This window comes from Polypterus senegalus, chromosome 7, assembly GCF_016835505.1.
Source record: "Polypterus senegalus isolate Bchr_013 chromosome 7, ASM1683550v1, whole genome shotgun sequence".
In the NCBI taxonomy this organism is placed as follows: Eukaryota; Metazoa; Chordata; class Cladistia; order Polypteriformes; family Polypteridae; genus Polypterus; species Polypterus senegalus.
The window spans coordinates 13832608-13843965 of NC_053160.1; positions in this window are offsets into that span (position 1 = coordinate 13832608).

The following is an 11358-nucleotide window of genomic DNA, read 5'->3' on the forward strand; positions in this document are numbered from 1 at the left end:
AAGCACTTCCAGGTCAGGTGGAGCCTCCTCGTGAAAGGACAGACCCCAACAGGGCTGCCCACCAGAACTACAATACCCATTCAGCCCTGCAAATGTCTAAACGGGATGCACACCAGATGGACATCACCTCCTAGTGTACTGGGGAAGCACATGGGCCTGGGAAGCAATCTTCTCCTTTCCCTCCATTATAACGGCCCCTCTGACCAGGAAAGATACCACTAACCAGTCTGGTCCGGATACCCTTCCATTAAAGAGGCCTCCCAGCCAGGTAAAGAACCACCCTTTCTGACTAGGATGCCAGCCAACCTATGTTGTCTATTACAATGTCAATGTTAGGATAGGATTTTGTGTCAAATTTATTTTAATGTTTCCTGCAGTCTTTAATGGTTATTTTGGGATCTGTTTATAGTTTTTAGGTACATTCACATTTAAAGTGAGAAGCACCTACTGTAATAGCTATGTCTGTCTGTCTGTCTGTCTGTACACATGAAACATCTTGCCCCTAAACCCCAACACAGATTGATTTTGTTGAAACTTGGCACACTTATTCTTCAAAAACAAATTGCTTAATTTTCATTGAGATATCTCGAAAAGACTGCACTGTACAAAGTCCTGAAATTTCAAAATCTTCCATTGAAAAGAGTTGGTGAATTTGCAAACTCATAATCTTAAAACAGAAAAACATTATGTGTGACTCCAACTACAGATTTGTTTACTGTTTCCATTTTATGTTGACAGCAGCTACACCAGCTTATAAAGTATGTACAGTATATTTTTCTCCTTTACTTCTCCATTTGTTAGTTGTATCCGAGAAAGGATGTACGTGCGTGAAAGCATAATTTATTTACAGATTCAAAGTGTTTTTTTATTAGTGCCTACAATGTTTAACATCTTACCGTGACACCGTTATAATTTTCCTACATGTATTGAGACATGTTATGTTTGTCGATGCCAGGGGCTTTCAAAGTAGGGATGGCCAGGAGTGGGATGTCAGTAATGGGACAAGTTGTTTAATTTTTTTATGAAAATGAAATACAAAGGAAGCAGTTCAGGAGAGTATTGTTGTATTGTTCTGAATGTAATGACACCATTAAATGCCATTTCTGGATGTTTTTTATATAACGAAATGAGGTGAGAGGTCAGGAGTACATCATGGGTTTGTCAAATTGGTAGCAAAGTAATCTTTAAATCTCTACACTGATGTAACCACATTGGTAGGAAGTTCATGGGAAATTGCTCACAAAAAGCTTTAATTTCCACAAACCATAAAGATGTTATGCCAATCTACCTAAAGATGTGACTAGAGTAGCGTGAAAAGATCTTAGATTAATAAATAAATCTTGGATTAGTGCATCAATAAAAAGAGCATATTTTTTGCAAAATGTGAATGGTGATTTGGTCAAAATCAATGGCCACCTCACTGCCGAGAAGTACAGTATAGGCATTTTGTTATACCATCAGGGAGACGTCTGATCAGTCCAAATCTCACAGTACAACATGAGTTAACGGTGCATTCGCACAAAAATGTTGTGTATGCCCATTTTCACACACACTTTGAGATGTATAAAAACTAAACTTGCTGTGAAGTCACACACATTTTCACAGTAGCCTCACCCCATGAGTACGCAAGTTTCTGCTCAGTTTTGCAAACTGGCGGCACCCAGCGTCAAAGCAGTGCTACTGTTTCTGTGTGGTGTGCCTTTTTCAGATTTGCATCAATGACGCAGGATTTATCAAGTATATCGAAATCAACTGCATATTGCTTACAAATTTAATTCACTTGATCGTAATCATTCTGTAACAATATAATGGTGCATGGAATGGCCAGACTATTGTGACAGGTGTCTGGTCACACTTGCAGGTAATCTTACTTAGACACCATCCAAATATCCGACTACGCCAACCGGTTTTATCAAGAGACTGGGAACTCCTGAAATTTACCAATAATAGCACACAGGTTTCTTTAAATTGGGCGGTGAGTAAACACACAATGAAAGACACAACAGTAATTTCAGGAAAAGCAACAGTAACTTCTATTACACAAGACAATAATAAGTACATGGAAAAGATAAATGAACATAAACAAAATCTAACACTATCAAGAACGAATTTCCTTTTTTTTTAAAGGAAAACAGACAGTCCACACTCTAAAGTCCATCAAAAACAGAATTGGAGGATACAACCTTTAGTGGTGCAGGGTCCAGTTTGCGCACTGTGTTATCCCAACACTTACTCATTCAACTGTCCACGGATGCACTCTGTTCACCGGACACTCGTTACCCAACAGAAGTTTTGTCAAATTGTTGAATCCCTGTCAGCGTCTCCTCGTCGTTCTTTTTCTCCACTCTGGGCTCCTTGTGTTGCTGTGACCTAGGCATGCCTCACTTCTCGTCTGCCAGTCCTTTCGTGCAGCTTCCCTCTCTCGCTGGACCCACGACCATCTTCTTGTGGAACTGTCTCTTCCTCCCTTGGGGTAAGTGTTGCCGTCCGTGTCCCTCACGTCGCACCAGCCTTGTACCCCAATCTGCCAGTGAGCCCCTGTGCTCTCTGCGAGTTTTGGCAGCATTCTCAGTGGACTCTCCCTCCTGCCTTCTCCTGCCCAGGAGTTTAAATCTCCTTCAGTCCCTGCCATTATCAGTTCTGGACAATCAGATTAAACAATGGCACGTCTACATTTCCGGGTTTTAACAATTAATGAAAACACAAATTAACAAAATGTATTGTTACCAATCATGAATAAGTATAGATATGCTGATTAGAAACCAATAGCGTCAGACATGTAATACCCAAGTCAGGTAAATACTAAATACACACATCCTCCAAGGGAGGAGCAGGTCTATTATCACAACTTTGTATTGTTTGTATACTCAACCAGTCAGACTTCAAAGTGGTGACTCCTTTGCCAGACAGCAATACCTACATCCTGCAGACAACCCTGATACAATCAGTAACTGGATTATCCAGTAAATCGAAATACAAGGTCTCCTTCTGACACTATTCCAACTACCATCGCTGCTTTAGAGTTGTTAGAAGACATCGAAAATGGAAGAATTAGAAGAGAGCGCATATGTATAGATGATGGCGATTGGCTTCTAAGTTGATTTTGATTTCCAAGAGCTCTCCTCTTGGAGCTGTGTGCTGAACTGGCACCGGCTTTACAAAGGCAGACTTTAAGGAATTGTGCTCTACCTGCTCCTTTGCAAGTTCTGTCCGCTCTCGGGTTTTTAGCCTCAGGAACTTTTAAACGTGAACTTGCTGACTGATAGGGTATTACACAAACATCACTGTCCATGCCAGCTGTATGGAATGGTATTATCCGCTTGTCATCCAGATATATAAAATTTCCTTACACTGTGGTTGAACTGGCAAACATGAAAGAGCAATTCACAGCAACATCCAGTTTTCCAAATGTAACACTGCACAACAAAGTTTTTGCTTCTTGAACACTGCTGGGTGTTTCTTATAGATTTTTGAGTGCTGATCACGAATATCACATCAAAATTTACCCATCATGTACCATTTCAGTTTTGTCATGATTTATTCTTATATTTATATCCAAACATTTTTGCTATGTGACTTATCAACACGGATTTTGAACCGTGTTCATCAGGCGATCCACATCTGATAACACAGTCCGAATTGAATGATTGGTCAGAGATTTGGGTCTGTCAAAAACATAAGCCAAGCTGCTGGGTTTGAGACTGCAGGAATGGTTTTTGCTGTCACCAGGTGCGACAATTTCTATGTTTCGAGGCCGACATCATGACATAACCAGATTTTTTGCACAAGTCGACAGTCTGTTTCTTTTGTGAAATTGAAGGATTGTTCTCGGCCTTGGGTTGTAATCACAACCCGGAAGAGTGGCGTCTCTTCATTGATTCGTCAATATTAAGCCTGAAAGCCGTTCTGCTACACAATGGCAACGTTTATCCTTCAGTACCTGTTGGCTATGCAGCACACATGAAAGAAACATATGAAAATATGGAACTGTTGCTGAAGCACGTCCAGTATAGCAGGTACAACTGGAATATTTGTGGAGATCTTAAAGTCGTTGCTCTGTTACTAGGGCTGCAGCTCGGCTATACAAAGTACTGTTGTTTCATCTGTGTATGGGACAGCCATGCCAAAGAGTCGCACTATTCTCGACAGAACTAGCCACTCCATAAAAAGTTAGTTCCAGGGCAGAAAAATGTGGCACATATTTTTGCCTCCTCTTCACATACAACTGGGACTCATGAAGAATTTTGTGAAAGCACTGAACAAGGAAGGTGAAGGTTTTCGTTATTTAAGACAGATGTTCCCAAGAATAACTAACACCAAGATCAAAGAGGGATTTTTTGTTGGCCCCCAGATCAGACATGTTATGAGTGATAAGTGGTTTGAAGATCTGTTAGTTGGGCCAGAAAAAATAGCCTGGAAAGCCTTCAAAGATGTTGTTGACAATTTTCTGGGCAATTACAGAGCCCCAAACTACATTCAGCTGGTAGACAAACTTCTCAAAGCATACAAGACAATGAAGAGCAACATGTCACTCAAGATTCATTTCCTCCACTCACACTTGGACTTCTTCCCCGCAAATCTCGGTGCTGTCAGTGACAAACACGGTGAAAGGTTCCACCAGGACATTGCTACGATGGAGAAACGATACCAGGGCAACTAGAATCCATCAATGCTGGCTGACTATTGTTGGACACTACAATGTGATGCACCAGACATTGAATACAAAAGAAAATCAGGAGCAAAACACTTTTAATTCTGTTGAATTTAATATGTGAAACGTAAACATGACTAAATACATTATTGTCAGTAAACATATAAATGTGTATTTCTCAGAGTTCCTACATGATGCAGTAAAACCAAAACTATATTTGTGCATATCCAGTAGGTACCTGTCACAATCAACAAACTTTTCAAGAAGCAAGACAAAAATTGTTGTGCAGTGTAATAAGAGTGGTCAACTGCATGCACATTGCTATTGGAACAGTGCTGGATGAGTTATATCAGCCAGGGACAAATCACCAAAAGAATGACCTGGCATTACATCATCCATAGCAGGAGAGCTTATAAAAACAGCAACTCTGCCCAGTATCAGGTGGTTTTTCCATCTAGTGTAGAAGAATGCAAGCAGACCTTTTAAGGATAGCAAATCACCTCAAAGAGCCTTGTAAAGAGCAGAGAATTGATCCGTTGTGGCGTTCGGTGCCAACACTACACTATAAAGGCACCTTCAGAGAAGGAATCTGCTTATGTAAATATAAAGCATTTCCACTTTATTAATGTGCTGCTCTATAGTCCACAGAAAGTGTGTTGCATTGTGCAAGCATGCAGCGTGCTGCATAATGTGGCACACAATTGTGGCTTGCAGGTACGTGAAGAGAAGCGATATGATGAATCTAATCCTAACCCACCACATGATCAGCCAAATCGGACAGCGTTACAACTTTGTTTGAATGTACTTAGCAGAGTGTGAAAACAGGTAATTAGAGGCAGCATTTATTTTTTAACCTGTTCATTTAATTTGAGGTCAGTATCACATATTACAGCCCTTATATTCCTTAGTTCACTGGCCACATCTTTTGCAGCATCCACTATTGTTTTCTGTGACTCCAGAACAGCGTCCATCAGCACACAGCCAGATGATCGCCTAGCAGTTTCCGAGTCAAAGGTGTGTGAGCAGCCAGTACCTGAAGATGTGCTGGGCACAGCAGCACCATCACCATGTGGATTTGCATCTTCGGCATGGGGGTCAGCTTTTGTAATACTGTCTGAAACAGAATAAACAGACGGTGAACTGTGACTCGGCTTTTCATGTCGACTTTGATATCTGACCACTTCTTTTATATTTCAGGCACTATCTGAACTTGAACTTTCGAACGTTTCCGCTATGCTGTTTCACTGCATAGCTTCCTTTTGTTGCTTATACCACTGCTTACTCCAACAAATAGTATGTTTTTCCTTGCCTCCACTTCGCATTCACTGAAATTCTTCTTTTTTCCACGTGCTTTTGTCATTGTCTTTTGCACAAACACTGAATGGAAGGGGCTATTTGTATTGATTTGCATATTCAAATATCTGAAATTCTGGGAGGGGTCAGGGTGGAGTTGTAAGCACATGCACGCACATTAAATTTCACATTCATTGGGATTTATGAAAAGGGGAGTGCCGCCTGGAACCTGGTGTACGCAGTTTTATGCATTTGGATTCTTCTATGCATACCCACATTTCCGGTTTTGACCATGCACCATGTTTTAGTGTGATTGGCCAAAATAATAAAAAAAAAACTATCTGCAGTGAAAAGAGGATCAGGGATTCCTACAATAGATGGTATGTCCCATCACAGAGCCCTGATCTCAACATCATCAAGCCAATATGGAAAGACTTGCAGAGACAGAAGGAAGTAAGATGGGCAAACTCTGAAGCAGAACTTTAGCTAGTTAAGCAAGATGCTTGGAAAAACCATACATGCAAGTACCTACAGAAACTGCATGTAAGTGGTCCTAAGAGTACTGCTGCTCTTTTTAAGGCAAAGGTTGGTTGCACCAAATAGTGATTTCATTTATGTGATTTTTATTCTGTTTACTGCAGTTGCTAGGAAGTCTGTTGATTAATAAAAACTGTTCATGTCAGAATTTCTGAAAGCCTTCCTGCTTTGCAGCATTTTTTCCACAAGTGCCTAAGAGTTTTGCATAGTACTTAGCTCTTTTTGGCGCTTGCTGAGATTTCTTTTTTTCCTGTTACTTGTTTTTTCGAATGTGGCAATGCATTGCTGCTTATTCATAATACAAAACTTCCAGTGAGTGAAGACTTCTGTCAATTGTACATTCCAGATGGAGCATTTTCTCTAATAATTGAGTCATATGTTCAAGAGATGGCTTATCGATGGCTGCCTGAAACTCATTCCTCATTTACTTATAGGAGTGCTACCTTGTATAAAATGCAATCAAGCAACTGCCTTTTTTAGTTGAGGTCATTCTGAAAATGATGCCATGAATTTGTTCACAATGTGTGTCTTTCCTGTGGCAGTTCATTACAGTTGCTCTGTTGAATTCTTCATCTTCATCAAATTCAATTAAGTGATCTGGTCGCCTTGGCCACTCTCTCCAGGGAAATTCCGGACCTTGCATTCATCTATTATTTTTGTTGAGTTTTTTTTAAATTTAATGACTCTTGGGGCTCAGTCTGCTTGGTTCTTAGAGGTGCTGAACTATTTGCACATCTTCCCAAATGAAGTGAACTCTACAGGATGCAAAGATTTTGAAACGTGAGGCCTCATTTTTTATATAGTTGGGGTAAGTCTTCAAGTTTTAAATGTCACTTTCAGATTAACACTCTATCCTCTTTGACAGTAATGACTGCTGTCATTATCTCCATTTTGAGAGTGATGATTTGCTTTCAGATGACACCATGGATTTTATCCATACAAAAAATAAATGTGCCTTGTCGATATTAATTTTTCACTGCTGTTTGTTTTACAGCTATTTTTATCTTACTACTGAGAAATGGTGCAACAAAGCCCGTTGGGGCCATCATGGTACCAGAGAATGGTGGTGTTTTACATATGAGGTCCTGTCAACATTTTTGTCCTTTGTTAATAATCTTGAAATTATCTTTGTATATTGAGTCTCACTTGGTGAATCAAGCGTACTTACTAATGGAGTATAATGTTGAATAATGGGAGGTTAAAATGAGAATGATTAAAAAAAGAATATAAAATCAGTGGGGTCCCATTGGGGGTACAAACGCGATTGAAAATGGGATATGATTTTTATGTTAAGTATTGTATGGGCCTATGGAAAGTGTGAGCTAGTTATTAATTGATAAAGGTTGTTTTCTTTTATCATCGGTTTGCACCCAAAGAGGTGACTCACAACACTAAAGCAATCCATGGCACAAAAGTGGTTCACAATCCTTAGGTTGTGAGGCACTGACTTAAAAAATCATGACTCCAGCTAAAAAAAATTACTTCTGTATTACAAAAAGTATAAAAGTGAGAATAGGTATGGAAGTCATACGTGGAAATAAACGTGACCCAGGAATACTAAAACAACTTATACAAAATTTTAAAAAATACTTTCCTGGAGCTTATTTGATCTTTGTGGTACCTCCAAAATTAGAAACATTTCGAGATTTAGTAGATGAAATTCGGATGAGATGAAATTGGTAGGGACAGTGGTGTATAATTCTTTTCTGGAGAATAACCTTGGTATTAAAAATGCCACGACAGAATACTGTATTTAGACAAAAGCATTTAACAATGGTATTCAAGTAGCACTGAAAACAAAACTACTAGATTTCAGACTTAGTGACACCCTCTACAGCCATATTGTTGACCTCTTAACTGGCAGACCCATGCATGTGCAGATTTTCGTAATCATTTCCATTGATCCTCAAAAGGGCCCCCTACAAACTCCTGTTACATGCAGATGGAGCAATAACAGTGATAATATTTAAGAATTATCTGGAAGATATATTGGGACAGCTTAGGTATTACCTAAAAAAATAGACTTGATGAACTGAATGTTCTCCTCTCGTTGTTAAATTTCTTATGTTCTTATGTACAGGGGAGAATTCTGAGGTGCAAGGTGTATGTTCTGTTCACCTAAAACTTTGTAACCATACAAAACCTCCATCTCCATCAAACAAATTTTATAATGACACTTTAGATGACTATCAAAAATGATGAGATGGCTTAAAGAAAACATTTTTTGGTTAAACAAGACCATGTTTGAAATAAATCAAAGGTTCCTGCACACGGTTTATATTAAGAATCAAACAGATTATATTTAGGGACTGTACCAAAACATTTTGATCACAGTTGATGAATTATGCATGCTACACGTTACACACATGCACTCATAGACACGCTGATGTCAAGTTGAAAATAGACAAATTTTGTTTAGTGATGCCTCAAAAGTGGTTTATGCTAGAAACTCAAATCAGAAATGTGTACCCCTTATAAAGACTTTGTCTATATTAGGACATGTTCGCACTACGCAATTTTAGCCCTGATTGCAGACCAGTTTTCATATTCCCAGATTGGAGTCAAATCGGTGATCATGACAACTACCAATGCTCTTCAATTCCACCCGGGGGAGTAAATGCGAACATTAATTTTATTTTAATTCTTTTCATTTTTATTACTATTTAATTTAATATTGTTTCTTTGTATCAGTATACTGCTGCTGGATTATGTGAATTTCCCCTTGGGATTAATAAAGTATCTATCTATCTATCTATCTATCTATCTATCTATCTATCTATCTATCTATCTATCTATCTATCTATCTATCTATCTATCTATCTATCTATCTATCTATCATTAAATAGGACCAGTTCAGAGACAAAAACTATGAGTCGTTGTAGATATTCCAACATTTTCAGGCATATTTGAAATTACCAGCCCAAAATCTTGTTGCATAAACAGGTATTAAATAGTGAGATTCTCAATAAACAATAGCTAATGAGAATAAGATGCATTTCAAGAAGCTAGCGAAACTCTAACTAGAGCCTATTATCACAACCAGCTCTTCCGGCTCTAAACTAGGAATACTCTGAACAGAAGCAATACCTTCTTGCATGTATATCACGAAACAACAAAGTATTTAGATCAGAGGCTGTCTGTCAGAGATTCGCCCCAAGGGAAGGACTTTGTAATTTGAGAACCATGTGTGCATCACTATATTAATAACACAGCTGATTACAAGGGAGAGTGTTACTGTCAGAAGAGATTTTGCAATTATATACAGTAATTACAAATTACTGTGGGTAGAAATGAGCCCCATTAGCGCCTCTTGGTATGCCGTGATGGAATGTGCTGGTGGCTATAAATTCACACGAGGCTTCTCCTTGATTGTGCTGGAAAAGAGTCAGAAGTTTTGGAGGTTTAACAATAGTGACATCTGGTGGTTTACAGAAATCATAGCAGCTTTGAGCTCACGACTGTAAGAGGAAGACACTTGCTTACAACTCGTGGTCGATTGCATATTTTCAATTTGACAGGTGCACTAAAAGCCTAGCAATGCTCGGTGTGCTCATTCTGATCGAATTATAATCATATTGTCATTAAAATTCTGAAATAAATGCACGTTAGCATGTGTGAACATACGTTTAAATGTGTTGTCCGTCAAAGGGAGGTTAATATCTAGCATAGAGTTTGTACTTTTTTATTAATGTCTAACAATATTTAATTTTAACCTCATTAGCATTAAACTTGAACATCATTCAGGCTGTGAAAAACAATGCTGAAAGCGTTAGTACTGAGCGTCACTCGGACAACTGCATAGACACATCTTACGTAACCGTTAGACCCGAGGACTACTCGGGCTGCAAAAGTGCTAACTTACGGTATAGACGTGTCTTACATAAACATCAGGGCCAATCCTTACCTGGGCAATGGTGTAGACCCATCTTTTCCCAGATGCATAATGGAGTCTCGTAAGAAACATTTTTTAGCAGTCCAGGTGTTGCACACTCTTGACAGTGATACGAGCAGTGATGACAAACTGAATCTGTCTTCACACAGTAAAATTAAAATGGACAGTGAATCAGAAAGTGACATTCACATTTGGGTTTTTGTATGCCGAGTTTGTAACATATTATAGTAAATATTTTGCACCCCTGATGTGACTACCAGTTTGCAGTGATGCACACATTTCATTTTTCATTTTGTGATGATTAAAAGGGTTCACCTCATACCTGGAACAAGTTCTGTTTCAGTCTCTGTCCATTGCTGACCAGGTGGTTGCAGAAATAATTTGACTGAGCCACCTTCAAGACAAAACCAACATGGTGCTGTTACTGCAGAATTTAATATATATAAATATATTGTCACATGTGTGCACATTGGGGACAGTTTAAAGGCTCTGGTGATGGTATTTTCCCACTGCTTCACAGGATGGTGCTGTGTACTAAAATCTAAACTCTTCCTCTGTCTGCAGATTGGAAGAATAAAGGCTTTAACATCCATGACATCACCTCTGGTATCTGTCCACCTGGATCTTACCTCTTTCCACTGGAAGTCCTTAAAAACGAGAGATCCGTCATCTTGCGTGGTCAAAAGTAAGACTCGAGTCAGAAAATAAGTTTATTTTCAATACAGTTTGCCTGCAGGTGTCTAAAACTTTTTGAGTCTCTGTTTTTTATTCTTTTTTTAATATATAATTTCTTGATCCTCTGTTCATGTACTAGTATACCATACTATATATTTAAGAGTATTTTCAGAACAATCCTTTCCATTAATGATTCAGGAAAATCAGGAATGAAATTTGATTCTCATTTGCATTATGTTCATAGTTTTACTGGTTGGTTAGGGGGAGGCAGCATTGGAGGAGTTTGTACCAAATATATTTTTCTGTCTAA